Source organism: Perca fluviatilis, chromosome 1, assembly GCF_010015445.1.
Source record: "Perca fluviatilis chromosome 1, GENO_Pfluv_1.0, whole genome shotgun sequence".
Classification (NCBI taxonomy): Eukaryota; Metazoa; Chordata; class Actinopteri; order Perciformes; family Percidae; genus Perca; species Perca fluviatilis.
The window spans coordinates 1,719,337-1,733,483 of NC_053112.1; the positions used below are offsets into that span (position 1 = coordinate 1,719,337).

General features: G+C 40.3%; 2 pseudogenes; both read right to left on the reverse strand.

Annotated features, from left to right (window-relative positions):
- Positions 1-310: 310 nt before the first annotated feature.
- On the reverse strand, positions 311-1,791 carry LOC120560957 (annotated as a pseudogene).
- A 10,057-nt stretch (positions 1,792-11,848) lies between these two features.
- LOC120560965 lies at positions 11,849-14,098 on the reverse strand (annotated as a pseudogene).
- Between the last annotated feature and the right edge of the window lie 49 nt (positions 14,099-14,147).

Genomic DNA, 14,147 nt, shown 5'->3' on the forward strand with positions numbered 1-14,147 from the left:
AAGAGAGAGAAAAGAGATGAGTGAGAGTTATAAGCGAGTGCTTTGTTGTTGTAGGAAACATCGCGGGACTGATGTGGAGGGGACTGAGGATCAGTCAGCTATTCCCCCAAACTCCGGCAGTTCAAGAGCCTGTGTTTAATGGGGTGATTGATGAAGTGAACATCAATCACCACATTTAAAAGATAGAAATAGATCTAAACAAATTATTAACATTTGTTTCCCCTGAATGAAAATAAATGAATCAAAGTTAAGTGATTAGTTTACTCTGACAGGAGAGATGATCAGAGGGGCAGAGTTTTACCACCATCCATTAAAACGGACTGAAGTATGGGAAGAGTTTCTCAGTGAAGGAGCAGCCAGTAAAGGAGTAGATAAGAGCTGCAGCATCTACGTCATAAAAGGAGACCAGACCCTCCTCATAATCCACAAACACCCCCACCTTCTACAGGGGAGACTTCCAGAGAGAGAAGGACACCAGGGCCAGCTAGAGCTTTGTACTTATTTCCATTTCTCAACCATATAGTCCAGTTAACCATCCTCCAGGGCTCAGTGTGATGATTCCCTTCCTGTCGATCGACCCTCTGGCCACTCCTAAATCCCAGTCAGTCTTTTCTTTAACTTGAACCTCAAAGTAAAATCTGCCTGAAGAGAAACTCTGCTTTCCCTAAAACATTAACACAATAAGAAAATCTCTCGGTTGTTCTGGGAGATTCTTCTTCACACATCACCGTGATTCACTTGTTTCCCATCATCAGACAGGATGAGTTTAGGATGTTGCTGTATCAGGATCAAGAGTCACATCCACTGCATACTGCTGGACCCTCTTCAGCTCGGCTTTAAGCAGCTTCTTCATCTCTGTACTGAGTGTCTCCTCCAGCTGAACCACAGCTTTCACCACAGTCCCCTCATATGATGATGGATGGGGCTGATCTCTGTCCAGTCCTTGGTGGGTGGAGGTTGTTGGATGTTTAGGGACTGGACACTCTGGAGAAGATGGAGGTGGTCTTCAAGCGTGAGACCTGCTCACCCTCAATGCTTCTCTTCATCAGCTCAGAGATTTCCCTGTTCCAGCTCTTTGATGAAAGCTTCGCCCTGTTTTTCTGTTGTTTTCTGCTTTTCTTTGATCGTGTTGATGAGCTCATTCAGGCCCTCTCTCAACAGACTCCTTCAGAGAAGTGAAGACCTGAACACCTTCTGCTATCTCTCTGTCTGCATCTTCCTCACATGGGGTCGACTGAGTGTTTGATCTCCTGAATCTTCAGTCGTCTCTTCTGGATCATCTGCTGAATTTCAGCCTCTGTCTTCCCCAACTTGACCTTCTTTCCTTCATATTCTTCTTTCAGAGGAACAACATCATGCATCTTGTGGGTCTAAAACAGTGCAGAGCTTGCAGACACATGTCTGGTCAGTCTTACAGAACAGCTCCAGAGGTTTATTGTGCTCTGTACACATCCTGCCTTCCAGGTTCTCCACAGGGTCGATCAGCTGATGTCTTTTCAGGCGTGGCATGGTCAGTTGAGGCTCCAGGTGGAGTCGCAGTAGGTGACCAGACACACCAGGCAGGACTTCAGGGACTTCAGTTTGGTTCCAGTGCAGACGTCACAGGGAATTTCTCCTGGTTTGGACACTTGTTGCTCTGAGCTGCTGCTGCTGGCTTTCTGTTGAGCTGACTGTCTGAACTGAGTGACCATGTCAGAGATGAAAGTGTTGACTCTCAAATCAGGTCTTGTGGTAAAACCCTCCTTACAGATGGGACAAAGGCACCTGTTACTAGTATTCCAGTGTTCAGTAATGCAGATTTTTGCAGAAGTTGTGACCACATGATGTGTTGACAGGATCAGTAGAACACATCAGACAGATGGGGCACAGAAACTGATCTTCAGATGACAGATAGTTTGCGCAGCAATATCTACATGTGTGAAAGAAAAGATCATATTCAAAATACAGTTTTAATTATAAAAAAAGTGTGTTTACTTGCACTGAACTGTGAGCAACAAGGAACATTTAAATCATGCTAACAAAGTGAAGCTCCCTACTCTGACAAAACAGCACTGAATATATCCACACAGGGGCCAGACATTGTAAAATGTTGGGGGCTCAGCCGGTTTACTACCACAAATGCACTATATATTTTAAAGGTCCCATGGCATAAATATTTTCCCTTTATGAGGTTTTTTAACATTAATATGTGTTCCCCCAGCCTCCCTATGGTCAGTGGCTAGAAATGGTGATAGGTGTAAACCGAGCCCTGGGTATCCTGCTCTGCCTTTGAGAAAATGAAAGCTCAGATGGCCCAATCAGGAATCTTCTCCTTATGAGGTCATAAGGTGTCACGACTTCAGGGTAGAGGACCAAAAGCAGAGAGCAGACGGAGGAACGTTTGATCTTGGGGAAGTATTTCACAAAAACAGCAAAGTACACACCAAACAAACAGAGTCCCGACTGCAGAGGGCAAAAACTCTTCCAGAATGTAGTCCAAAACCAGGAACTTGAGACAAAAAGGAAATCCACGGAGCACAGAACTCGACTGAAGCTGGCACACAGAGAAACTACAAAAACAAAATGATCTGACACTGGACAAGGGGCAACACAGAGGCTAAGTACAAAGGTAACGAGCAAACAGGGGACAGGTGATACAACATGTGAAACACATCAGAGTGGGGCAGAACAATCAGACAGGTGGGAAAACCCAAAACTGGAAGTAAAACTAGACAAGACAGAAAACCAGACTACCAAAACAATCATCAGAATATTACATAAACAATACAGGAAAGCATAATCATACACAATCACAACAATAAGCGGGAAGGTTACCTTCCCTTTCTCTGCTTTGACTGCTCAGAAGAATTTGGCCCCTCCATGAGGAGAGAGGATCATGGCTCAAACGAGCAAAGTGGAAGTTGGTCAAGGCCACACCCCCACCCCTCCATCTTGCTCCCCCTCTCTCCTCCTCAATAGCTCACAGGCACGAGAAATGGCACATCCTAAGGAAAGCTCATTGTGGGACTGGCTCTAGTGGCTGTAATTCTGCACCAAGGCTGAATTTTGGGAAAGAACTTTCGAGTACAGTATTAGGGGACCACTAAGGTCTATATAAAACAGACTTCAGATACAGTATTAGGGGACCACTAAGGCCTATATAAAAGAGACTTCAGATACAGTATTAGGGGAACACTAAGGTCTATATAAAAGAGACTTCAGATACAGTATGGGGACCACAAAGGCCTATATAAAAGAGACTTCAGATACAGTATTAGGGGACCACTAAGGTCTTTATAAAAGAGACTTCAGATACAGTATTAGGGGACCACTAAGGTCTTTATAAAAGAGACTTCAGATACAGTATTAGGGGACCACTAAGGCCTATATAAAAGCATCAAAAAGCAGCATGTCATAAGACCTTTAAGACATTTGAGATAATAGATTGCCTAAATATCTGTACTGGGTTGCACCATGGGTAAGTTCAAACATAGACTAGTTTGAACCTATCTTTAATTAGGTTGGAGTTTACATACTACTAACATTTTAAGGGGTTGCACAGTTCTACTGGCATAAGTTAAAACTTACATCTTACACCTCCGCTGGTGGATGTAAAGTCCCTCTATAAGATAGAGGTTGTCATAGCATATCGTTTTAACAGGTGGTATAGCAAGAAGAATTAAGAGTGTGAAATGTTTGTTTAAAGCACTTGAATAAGAAATTCATGGTGTTTAGTTTAAAACAGTCTAAATGAAAGGAAATTGTATGATTAAAACTCACTATTTACATTTAGTTGATTTAGAGCTGATAATTGAAAAGGTACACAACCATTTAACAGTAATTTAGTTTTACTGCGAACCGTCACAGAAAGTGCTTTTATTTTGAAGTAGTGTACAGGAAAGTTGTCTGTTGTGTACTCTTGCTAGTTTATACTGAGATGAAAGTGAGACGCTAGATGCAAAACATGTCCGTCAAGCTTAAGTTGTTCTTTCTTGTGTGTAAAACTGCAACATATTGAACAATAAATGTTCACAGTAAAGACAAGTATTCTTGGCCGTCATTCGAAGCCAATGGTTGTGTACCTTTTCAATTATCAGCTCTAAATCAAGTAAATGTAAATAGTGAGTTTTAATCATACAATTTCCTTTCATTTAGACTGTTTTAAACTAAACACCATGAATTTCTTATTCAAGTGATTTTGAACAAACATTTCACAACAGTTGGTCACTCTTAATTCTTCCAGTTATACCACCTGTTAAAACCATATGCTATGACAACCTCTATCTTACAGAGGGGACTTTACATCCACCAAGGCGAGGTGTAAGATGTAAGTTTTAACTCATGCCTTAGAACTGTGCAACCCTTAAAATGTTAGTAGCATGTAAACTCAACCCTAGTTAAAGATAGGTTCAAAGTAGTCTATGTTTGAACTTACCCATAGGTGGTGCAACCCAGTACAGATATTTAGGCAATCTATTATCTCAAATGTCTTAAAGGTCTTATGACATGCTGCTTTTGGATGCTTTTTATATAGACCTTAGTGGTCCCCTAATACTGTATCTGAAGTCTCTTTTATATAGACCTTAGTGGTCCCCTAATACTGTATCTGAAGTCTCTTTTATATAGGCCTTAGTGGTCCCCTAATACTGCATCTGAAGTCTCTTTTATATAGGCCTTAGTGGTCCCCCTAATACTGTATCTGAAGTCTCTTTTATATAGGCCTTAGTGGTCCCCTAATACTGTATCTGAAGTCTCTTTTATATAGGCCTTAGTGGTCCCCTAATACTGTATCTGAAGTCTCTTTTATATAGGCCTTAGTGGTCCCCTAATACTGTATCTGAAGTCTCTTTTATATAAGACCTTAGTGGTCCCCTAATACTGTATCTGAAGTCTCTTTTATATAGGCCTTAGTGGTCCCCTAATACTGTATCTGAAGTCTCTTTTATATAGGCCTTAGTGGTCCCCTAATACTGTATCTGAAGTCTCTTTTATATAGACCTTAGTGTTCCCCTAATACTGTATCTGAAGTCCACTAAGGTCTATATAAAGAGACTTCAGGCTACAGAATATAGGGAGAAAAGACAGACTTCAAAATAAGACAGGGAAACAGAACATATACAAAGACTCAAACATGACACATATTGTTCATATAGGTCCTCTTTTACAGTCAGTCCTTCCAGAAATTGCGGGAGTTTTTTGTTGTTGCGGGGCAAAAATCCTTGATTATGCGTCACGTTTTCTTAAAAAATGCAATGGAATATGAGGGATATTTATGCAATTTTATTCAATGAAATTGCAGGAACTTGCAAAAAACTGCAGTTTGATGAAAAGAGAAAAAAAGGCAACAAGGGAAAAAGGGCTGCTCTTATGTGAAGTAACGCGCAACATTTTTCAACTTTCTACTAAGATATATTTTGTGACTTTTTGCAATGAAAATGCGGGGATTATGAAATCATGCAAGCCCCGCATATGTTGCATAAATGCGGCAATTTTGAGGCAAAAATGCAGACTTTGGCTGATTATGCGTTGAGTTATGCGATTGCATAATCATGTTTTTTGGAGGGACTGGTACAGTACTGCATGTGCTACCATCGCGGTCATCCGACACGCGTGTATTAACGTTACTGTTTAAAAGCGGCTTTCGCTTCCAGGTTAGTGTGGATGCATAGCGCTCAAAACCAACATTAAAAACGTAGTAATCTTCCCTCAGTGTTTAGTTTTGTTGTTAAACTGTGTGTAAAATGAGCGGTGACGTTAAATCATCTGTTTCAGGTAATGGCTCACTTGGGTACTGTCTATTTGCTGGATTATTCCGGGGTAACCATCGGTAGCTGACGTTAGCAGATAAGCCCGTTGATAGCAACGGTAGTGTTCATATTTTCACAATGACGCACAAAGCAAACTTGTTAAAAAGGAACTACGTTACTGTTGACGTTAAAACAGGCCTGTGTGTGTGTCTTTTGGTAATTGGTTAGTCTACTGTAATTATTAGGCTCCAAATGTACATACTGTAGGTAAATCCGTACCTGTACCTGCCAACACGCTACACACTCTGGCCATGACAGGTACATCTTGTCCAGCAGCTCCTCCAACCTTTACAAACACCAGCTACAGGGGCGTTCCTAGCTTTTTAGAGGCCCTGTGTAAAACTTGGTTTTTCTTTTGCACTGGGCCCCCCACAAGGGTCAAATTGTTCTTAAGAAGGAACAGTCCTGTGGTTGCCACCGAAGAGAGCCAGGGCAAACAAAGTGAGAGAGCTTTACAGACCTGTAAATGAGATCGTTTCTCAAGCGTTTACTATCTAAATTACAAATATTTTAACATTAACTCAAGATGATTTTGCAGAGACAGACACTTCTCCTCCTCTGTATTTCATTAATTGCATTTGGAATATATTTATCAACATTTTAGGATGAGAGGAGAACATTTCTCTTAGTTTGATGAAAAGGGTTGCTGTTAGCTTGCCGACTCATTTAAAAAAGACTGCCCGTTTCCCCATTTCCAGGGTGTAGATTGCTCAACAAACTCCTCCTTTAGCTTCATTTGAATCGACTTCAACATATTTTGCTGTGCAATCTAAAGACCTTAACAATGAAGTTATTCAAAGTTTGAGTTTTAATCGAAGGGTGTGGCGGTGCTGCTGCAGTGTTCCCTGCTGTCAACAGGGAGTCAGTTTTATATTGTAGTTGCTGCATTTAAACAAACTCCTCCAAGAGATTATTTCCGATCAACTTCAAAAAATCCTGTGCAATCTAAAGACCTTAAAGACACAAAGTTACTTTTACGATTTAATTTAACTTTGACCTTCTCACTGTATGTTTTCACTTTGTTAATGTTATTTAAACTTTAAAATGTCTTTCGTAGCACCTTGCAAACCGAGCTAGCTAGCTGGCAATAGCATTAGCTGGTAATTTAAGGAAAAAGTCTGCCCATTTTCTCTACTGCCGTACATGCAGATAAATGGCACCAGTACCGGAGGCCTGAGGGCACAACGGCAGAAGCATCTGATCTTGACTGAGACAACCCTCCGTTTGCCAGCTGTCATTTTGCCAGATTCTTGACTGAAGTTATTTATGTGGCAGTCTTGTCACATGCTAGCCCCCGCCCTCTTTGCCCAAATTAGGATTACCCGGCTCCAGTAACTGACAGAGACAAACTGCAAGTTTCAACTTGTCCCTTCAGAAACCTCTGGATGTGTTTTTACTGTCTGTACTTCAGGATTAATAGACTGCTTTGCTGATAATAATAATAATAATAATAATAATAATAATAATAATAATAATAATAATAATAATAAATATCTTTTATCTTGTTGTTGAGGACATGTGACCACAAATCAAAACCAAGACAGATTTACACTTTTGATGGGATGAAGTTGTGAAACACACCTGCCAATTAAAAGCAACTCTCAGCCTTCACAAATGGTTCTGAGTAGTTTTGTAGAGTCAGAAACAGCTGATCAAGTTTCAGAGAATGAAGTATTCAGGCTGATGGAGAAGTTCTGACTCTCCCTCATATCTCAGCAGTGAAGCCAGCGGAGATTAAAATCTAACTTGTTTCCTGGTGCTGATTAAACCTGACTCAACTGAATATAAAAAGGCTCATTTTGGCCAAAACGTCACACTTCATAGAATACTTACTGAGTTACTTCAGATCTACAAACAGTTTACAATAGTGCTGAAAGAATGTATCACTGGTATTTTAGAGGTATTTTATAGTAGCCTCAAAATATCACAAATGATGGCCGAGTTTCTTCATCAAAGGTGTGTAGTGTTACCTGTCAGGCTGCTCCGCTGTTAAAGTCCCGTTCAGATGAGGTCAGAGAGGCGGTACCTTCATCAGCAGACTCTGACAGATGCTGCTGCTGTCTGTGTTCATCTGACTGACATCTGTCACATCCTAACACCTTTATATCCAGAAACGTCATGTGACGTGAGAGCAGGACCCAGTCACACCTGTAGTGCTGCCAGTCAGCGCTCTGATTGGACAGTTTTCAGGTTAATTATGTAATGAGGGAGGAACAGTCTAACCTCAGAACAACATGTACAACGAGTTTGACTCCAAGTAAACTGGCGTTAGAATGCTGTACATCCAGTGTTACTCCGTCACTTACTGTAATGGAGTGCTGTGGTATCAGGACTACATGTTGCTGTGAGTTTTGTTATTCTGGTAATTTCCTGCCGCCACAACTGAACCCATTAACAAACTAACTTTATTCTTAATCGTCACCTACACAGAGTGTATATATAGGAAACTTTGTTTCTGCAGTTTTACTAAGTCGCATTAGGGCAGTTATTTTTTTTTCGATACCGTAAAAAACAATATACCGGACAATTGTACCAAGACATCATGAAGGTGTATCAGTGTTTGGGTAACAGCACAGTGACTCCATGCTGGTTGTGTCTTTGTGTTGTGGTCCATCCAGTTTTATGGTGTTCACCTGTTTAAATTGCATAACACCAGCAATATGTTTTACAACCCCATCTATTAACAATTTATTATTTAATTTGTCTTGACAGGGCTTATATATACAAAAGCATGACCATTTTCATGCACAACACCACACATCTGCAACATGTCAATGATATGATAATGTTTTTTATTTTTTTAACTTACAGAACAAACTATTATCTAAGTCCGCGTCCAGGCTTACATACAGTAACCAGAAGTGAAGTAACTTCTGATTTGAACTGAAACCATGATCTTTTTCTAAACTTAACTTTGTAGTGTGTGTGTCTAAACATAACCAAACTGAGACCGTTTTACACGAAACGGAAGTTGTGTAAAACCACGACCGTTACGTTCTCTGGTTCAGATATGAGGATGAAAAACTTTAGAGGTTCCTCTTAGGCCATGTATCAAGAATGGATGCACAATTCCTTATTTTCACCTGCGCACACACATTAAAAAGCACGCACACACTCAAAAGTGTATATGTGTATATATAATCATTATTAATTGTAATAATTTAATAATGATCAGTTTTTGTTGTTATTGTGTTTTGTCTTTTTCATTGTTTTTCAAACGTTTTTTATTGTTTATCCAACTTTTTTCCCTACGGTTTTGGCGCTTTATACAATGTTTTTGGTGTTTTTTTACGTTTTGTGGTGCACTTTGTAACGTAGATTATGAAAAGCTCTCTATAAATAAAGATAAATGTTGACAGGGTTTCTTTGTGTGTTTTTGTCCTCTGCAGGTTTCCTGGTTTCAAAGAGGTGCGACTGGTCCCGGGGAAACGACATCTCCTTCGTGGAGTTTGAGAGCGACGAAGGCATGCGGTGGCTAAAGACGCACTGCAAGGCTTCCGGATCACAGCCACCTGCGCCATGAAGAGCACCTACGCCAGAAGTAGTCCCCGAGTTCAGTCGCTGGACACACAGAGACTCTGAGGGGGGACAAAGGGGACATGGTCCCTGGATTACCGTTAGGGGTCCCACATTGATTTTTTAATAAATCATACACAGCTGTTTGTTTTTGTTTTGTTGGTAAAATTCAGTCCCATCGTTCACGAGGTCGAGCAGATAATCTCTGGCCTACATCTGGTTTTGTAAAATAAAAGGCTTTTACATAATTGTTGCTCTTTAAGTGTGTGTGTGTGTGTGTGTGTGTGTGTGTGTGTGTGTGTGTGTGTGTGTGTGTGTGTGTGTGTGTGGACACATTCTCTTTCCCATTGCGTAAAATAAGGATGCTTGGTCAGGTGCCTTTGGCGTTGTTGCCATTAGCAGAACTATGAAAATGATGCATCAAAAACATTTCTGAAGAAGGGTGTGTGTGTATCACAGCCTGATATATTGTAAAAACACATCAGTGATTCACGCTGTTGCTCCTTCATCACGATGAACACATGAACACACACACACACTTTATTATATTAACTCGATCCCACACACACACACCATCCCACTGAGTTAGCTCATACTCACCAGAGCACCAAATGTGGATTAATCCGCCGCTGAAAATAGTTCCAAACTAATACACGATGCTTTTCAACGGCAGGAACTTTCCCCGGGAACTAGGAACCTTTGAGACTGTGTGACTGGCCCACACAAATCTTTGTTCAAGCAGCAATTAAGACTCATATTTATATATTTATATATTTCTGTGAAAGGAGCCAAACTGTAGAATTGGCTTCCTAAAAAAAACTCTAACTAAATTGTCCACCTTTCAAAAAACTAGTAAAAGCATGGTTAATACAGTAGCAGCAGTGTGATCATATGAAATGTATAGCTGTGTGTGTATGTGAGGTGTTCATCTGTGTGAGTCCGAGTTAATGTGTTTATTTACTACACTTATTTTTATTGTTGTTAACTGGTTTTTTTGGACATTTTATTGTATTCACTGTAAAAATCTGACTCCTTTTATTATTTGAACTGTTAAAAGCCCTCCTAGGGACAGGTGTTGCGAATTAGCCATGGCTATAAACACTGTGATGCAGGCATTGATTGTTATTTATGTAATAATCTATGTTTTTGTATCTGTCCCTATTTAAATAAACTACAAAAAAATATATATATATTAATGTTTCTAGTGGCGGCATCCTCTAGTGGAAGTAGTAGTTATGACATGTGCAAAGCAAGAAGTAAGGTGATGAAGTAAAAGAGCCAAATGTCCCGGTAATGAGGCAGGTTGGGGGTGGATGGGTCAAACAGGACTTTCACCCAAGAGAACAGGGTTTGTGTCCAGTTTGAAAATCCTCCACAATCACTATTTGTTTTTTACGTTTAACGGTTCTTTTCACCACCATGTATGAACACCACTAACACCAACTTATCACCACTAGTTTTACACTTATTTTTGAAATGCATGGTCAATCAACCTCATTTATAGGAAACTATACCTAATCCTTGAGTTAAAAAAAGATGAAATTATGAATTATTTAGACTAATATTAAAGGAAGGATAATCATAGACTGGTATATGTCAACGTTCAGCGAGGATACTGTTTAGAAACAAAAAAAAATTTCAAATGCTAAAATATTTAATAAAACACCCCAAATTCAATGAAAGTAGAGATCCGATCTTCTGTCGGTACGCCGAGCCGCGTTGTATTGAATCATCCATCCGTGTTATTTTTGGGTAAATACAATTATGTAGTTAAAAAGAAACCCACTTTACTCTTATTTATTTATTTTGTTTTTTATTTCTTTATGTGAGTGTTTGTCTTGTATCACTTGTGGTTTCTTGAATTGTTTCACGTTAAAAATAAAAAATTAAATGAAAAGAAACCCAGATTTCTGATTATATATACATATACATATATATATATATATATATATATATATATATATATATATATATATATATATATATATATATATATATATATATATATATGAATTTTTGAAAACGGGTGCTGAAAAAAAACCGATTCATCCTCCACAATCACTGCTGGTGAAACAAACATTTCCTCCTGCCGCTCCTTCACATTAAAAGCATCCAACTGGTGAAACACACAGGGAGCTTTTATTGTGAAGCAGCCCCAGGAAACACAATGTACTCATAATGAAATACAACTTCTGTGTAAACCAGCTTTTCTGTTCAGTGTTTGGTGTTCAAGTCACTGTTTACTCAGGCCTTGTGTTCAACAACTGCTTTATTTTACAGTTTTAGTTTACAATCTCTTATTTACAGATGTCTTTGACTTATAAACCATCTTACCCACAAAACAAATAAAAAAATAACCAAAGTGCGAATAATGAACAAAAACACTTTTCAGACAAAAAGTGAAACATTCATTAACCTTTTATACCCGGTATAATAATGACTCATATTGTGTTCTGTAGACACTATAGACATGTAATAGACCTTAAGCTGCGTTCAGACCAAAGAAAGTGATCTGCAGATTTTTGGCAGAGAGGTGCGGCGTGGGAGTGTCACTGAAACAGCCTGTTTGTGTGACTTCCCAATGTAGCACAAGTACACTTTATATTTCACACTCACTGTTTTCTGTCAGATGGTTTATAGACCTCGACATTTCCGACTGAACTTGAAGGCAGCTTTATTTCCCGGAGAAAGAGAGAAAGAAAAGAGATGAGTGAGATATAGCGAGTGCTTTGTTGTTGCAGGAAACAATCAGAAGGACTGATGGAGGGACTGAGGAAACAGTCAGCTGTTCCCCAAACTCCCGGGCAGTTCAGAGCCTGTGTTTGGTCTTTTAAAACGTCTCGTGGCAGAGATAGAGGCAGTGATGTTTCCTGTTTCCTGTACGGGACTCTCACACGCCTCATAACACTCTGACAACTCTGATCTCTGTTACATGATTGGCCACTGCAGCGTGGCGGGGGTTGCGTTTCTATCAAAATTTTCACCGCTGTGTTTTTTCCATCTTCCCCCTGTGGCAACTCACTCCCCCCAATTAATATGTTTGGAAAGACCTGCATATATTGTGGATGCAGACTTACTCTTAAAAGAAGGTGTTTTTTAGAACGATTTCTTCTGGAAGTTAAAATAAATGTCTGTGGATTTAACAGAGGTTTTTTAAAAATAGACATTCTGATGCAGTGTTGAAGAGATGAATGCATTAAATTAATTTGTTGACTATGTAATGGAATACATATAATTAAACAAGTCTTAACAATTAAGTATAAATCCATCACCGCATTAAAAAGATAGAAAATAATATCTAAACTAATTATTAACATTTCTTTCCCTGAATGAAAATAAATGAATCAAAGTTAAGTGATTAGTTTACTCTGACAGGAGAGATGATCAGAGAGGCAGAGTTTTTACCACCAGAATTAAGACTGGGACTGAAGACTGGGAAGAGTTTGCCAGTGAAGGAGCAGTCAGTAAAAGAGAGATAGATAAGAGTTGCAGCATCTACGTCATAAAAGGAGACCAGACCCTCCTCATAATCCACAAACACCCCCACCTTCTGAGGAGGAGACTTCAGAGAGAGAAGGACTGAAGGGCCAGCTAGAGCTTGCACTCATTTCCATTTTTCAACCATATAGTCCAGTAACCATTCTGAGGTCTCAGTGTGATGTTTCCCTTCCTGTTGATCGACTCTCTGGCCACCCCTAAATCCCATTCAGTCTTTTCTTTAACTTGAACCTCAAAGTAAAATCTGCCTGAAGACAAACTCTGTTTTCCTAAAACACAAGCACACTTAGAAAATCTCTGTGGGTTGTCTGGGAGATTCTTCCTCACATCACCATAATTCACATGTTTCGCCTTATCATCAGACAGGATGAGTTTAGGATGTGCTGTATCAGGATCAAGAGTCACATCCACTGCATACTGCTGGACCCTCTTCAGCTCGGCTTCAAGCAGCTTCTTCATCTCTTTACTGAGTGTTTTCCTCCAGCTGAACCACAGCTTTCACCACAGTCCCCCTATATGATGATGGATGGGCTGACCTCTGTCCAGTCCTTGGTGGGTGGAGGTTGTTGGATGTTTAGGGACTGGACACTCTGGAGAAGATGGAGGTGGTCTTCAGAGCGTAACACCTGTTCCACCTCAGTGCTTCTCTTCATCAGCTCAGAGATTTCCTGTTCCAGCTCTTTGATGAAAGCTTCGGCCTGTTTTTCTGTTGTTTCTGCTTCTCTTTGATCGTGTTGATGAGCTCATTCAGGCCTCTCTCAACAGACTCCTTCAGAGAAGTGAAGACCTGAACACCTTCTGCTATCTCTCTGTCTGCATCTTCCTCACTGAGGTCGACTGAGTGTTTGATCTCCTCAATCTTCAGTCGTCTCTTCTGGATCATCTGCTGAATTTCAGCCTCTGTCTTCCCCGCGCGCGGCCTTCTTTCCTTCATATCCTTCTTTCAGAGGAACAACATCATGCGGTTTTGTGATCTAAAACAGTGCAGAGCATGCACACACATGTCTGGCCGGTCTTACAGAACAGCTCCAGAGGTTTGTCCTGCTCCGTACACATCCTGTCTTCCAGGTTCTCCACAGGGTCGATCAGCTGATGTCTTTTTGCGGCCTGACATGGTCAGATGAGGCTCCAGGTGAGTCTCACAGTAGGAGACCAGACACACCAGGCAGAGTACTGCGGCCTTCAGTTTGGTTCCAGTGCAGACGTACACAGGGAACTTCTCCTGGTTTGGACACTTGTTGCTCTGAGCTGCTGCTGCTGGCTTTCTGTTGAGCTGACTGTCTGAACTGAGCAACCATCTCAGAGAACAAAGTGTTACCTGCAGCTCAGGTCTTGTGGTAAAACCCT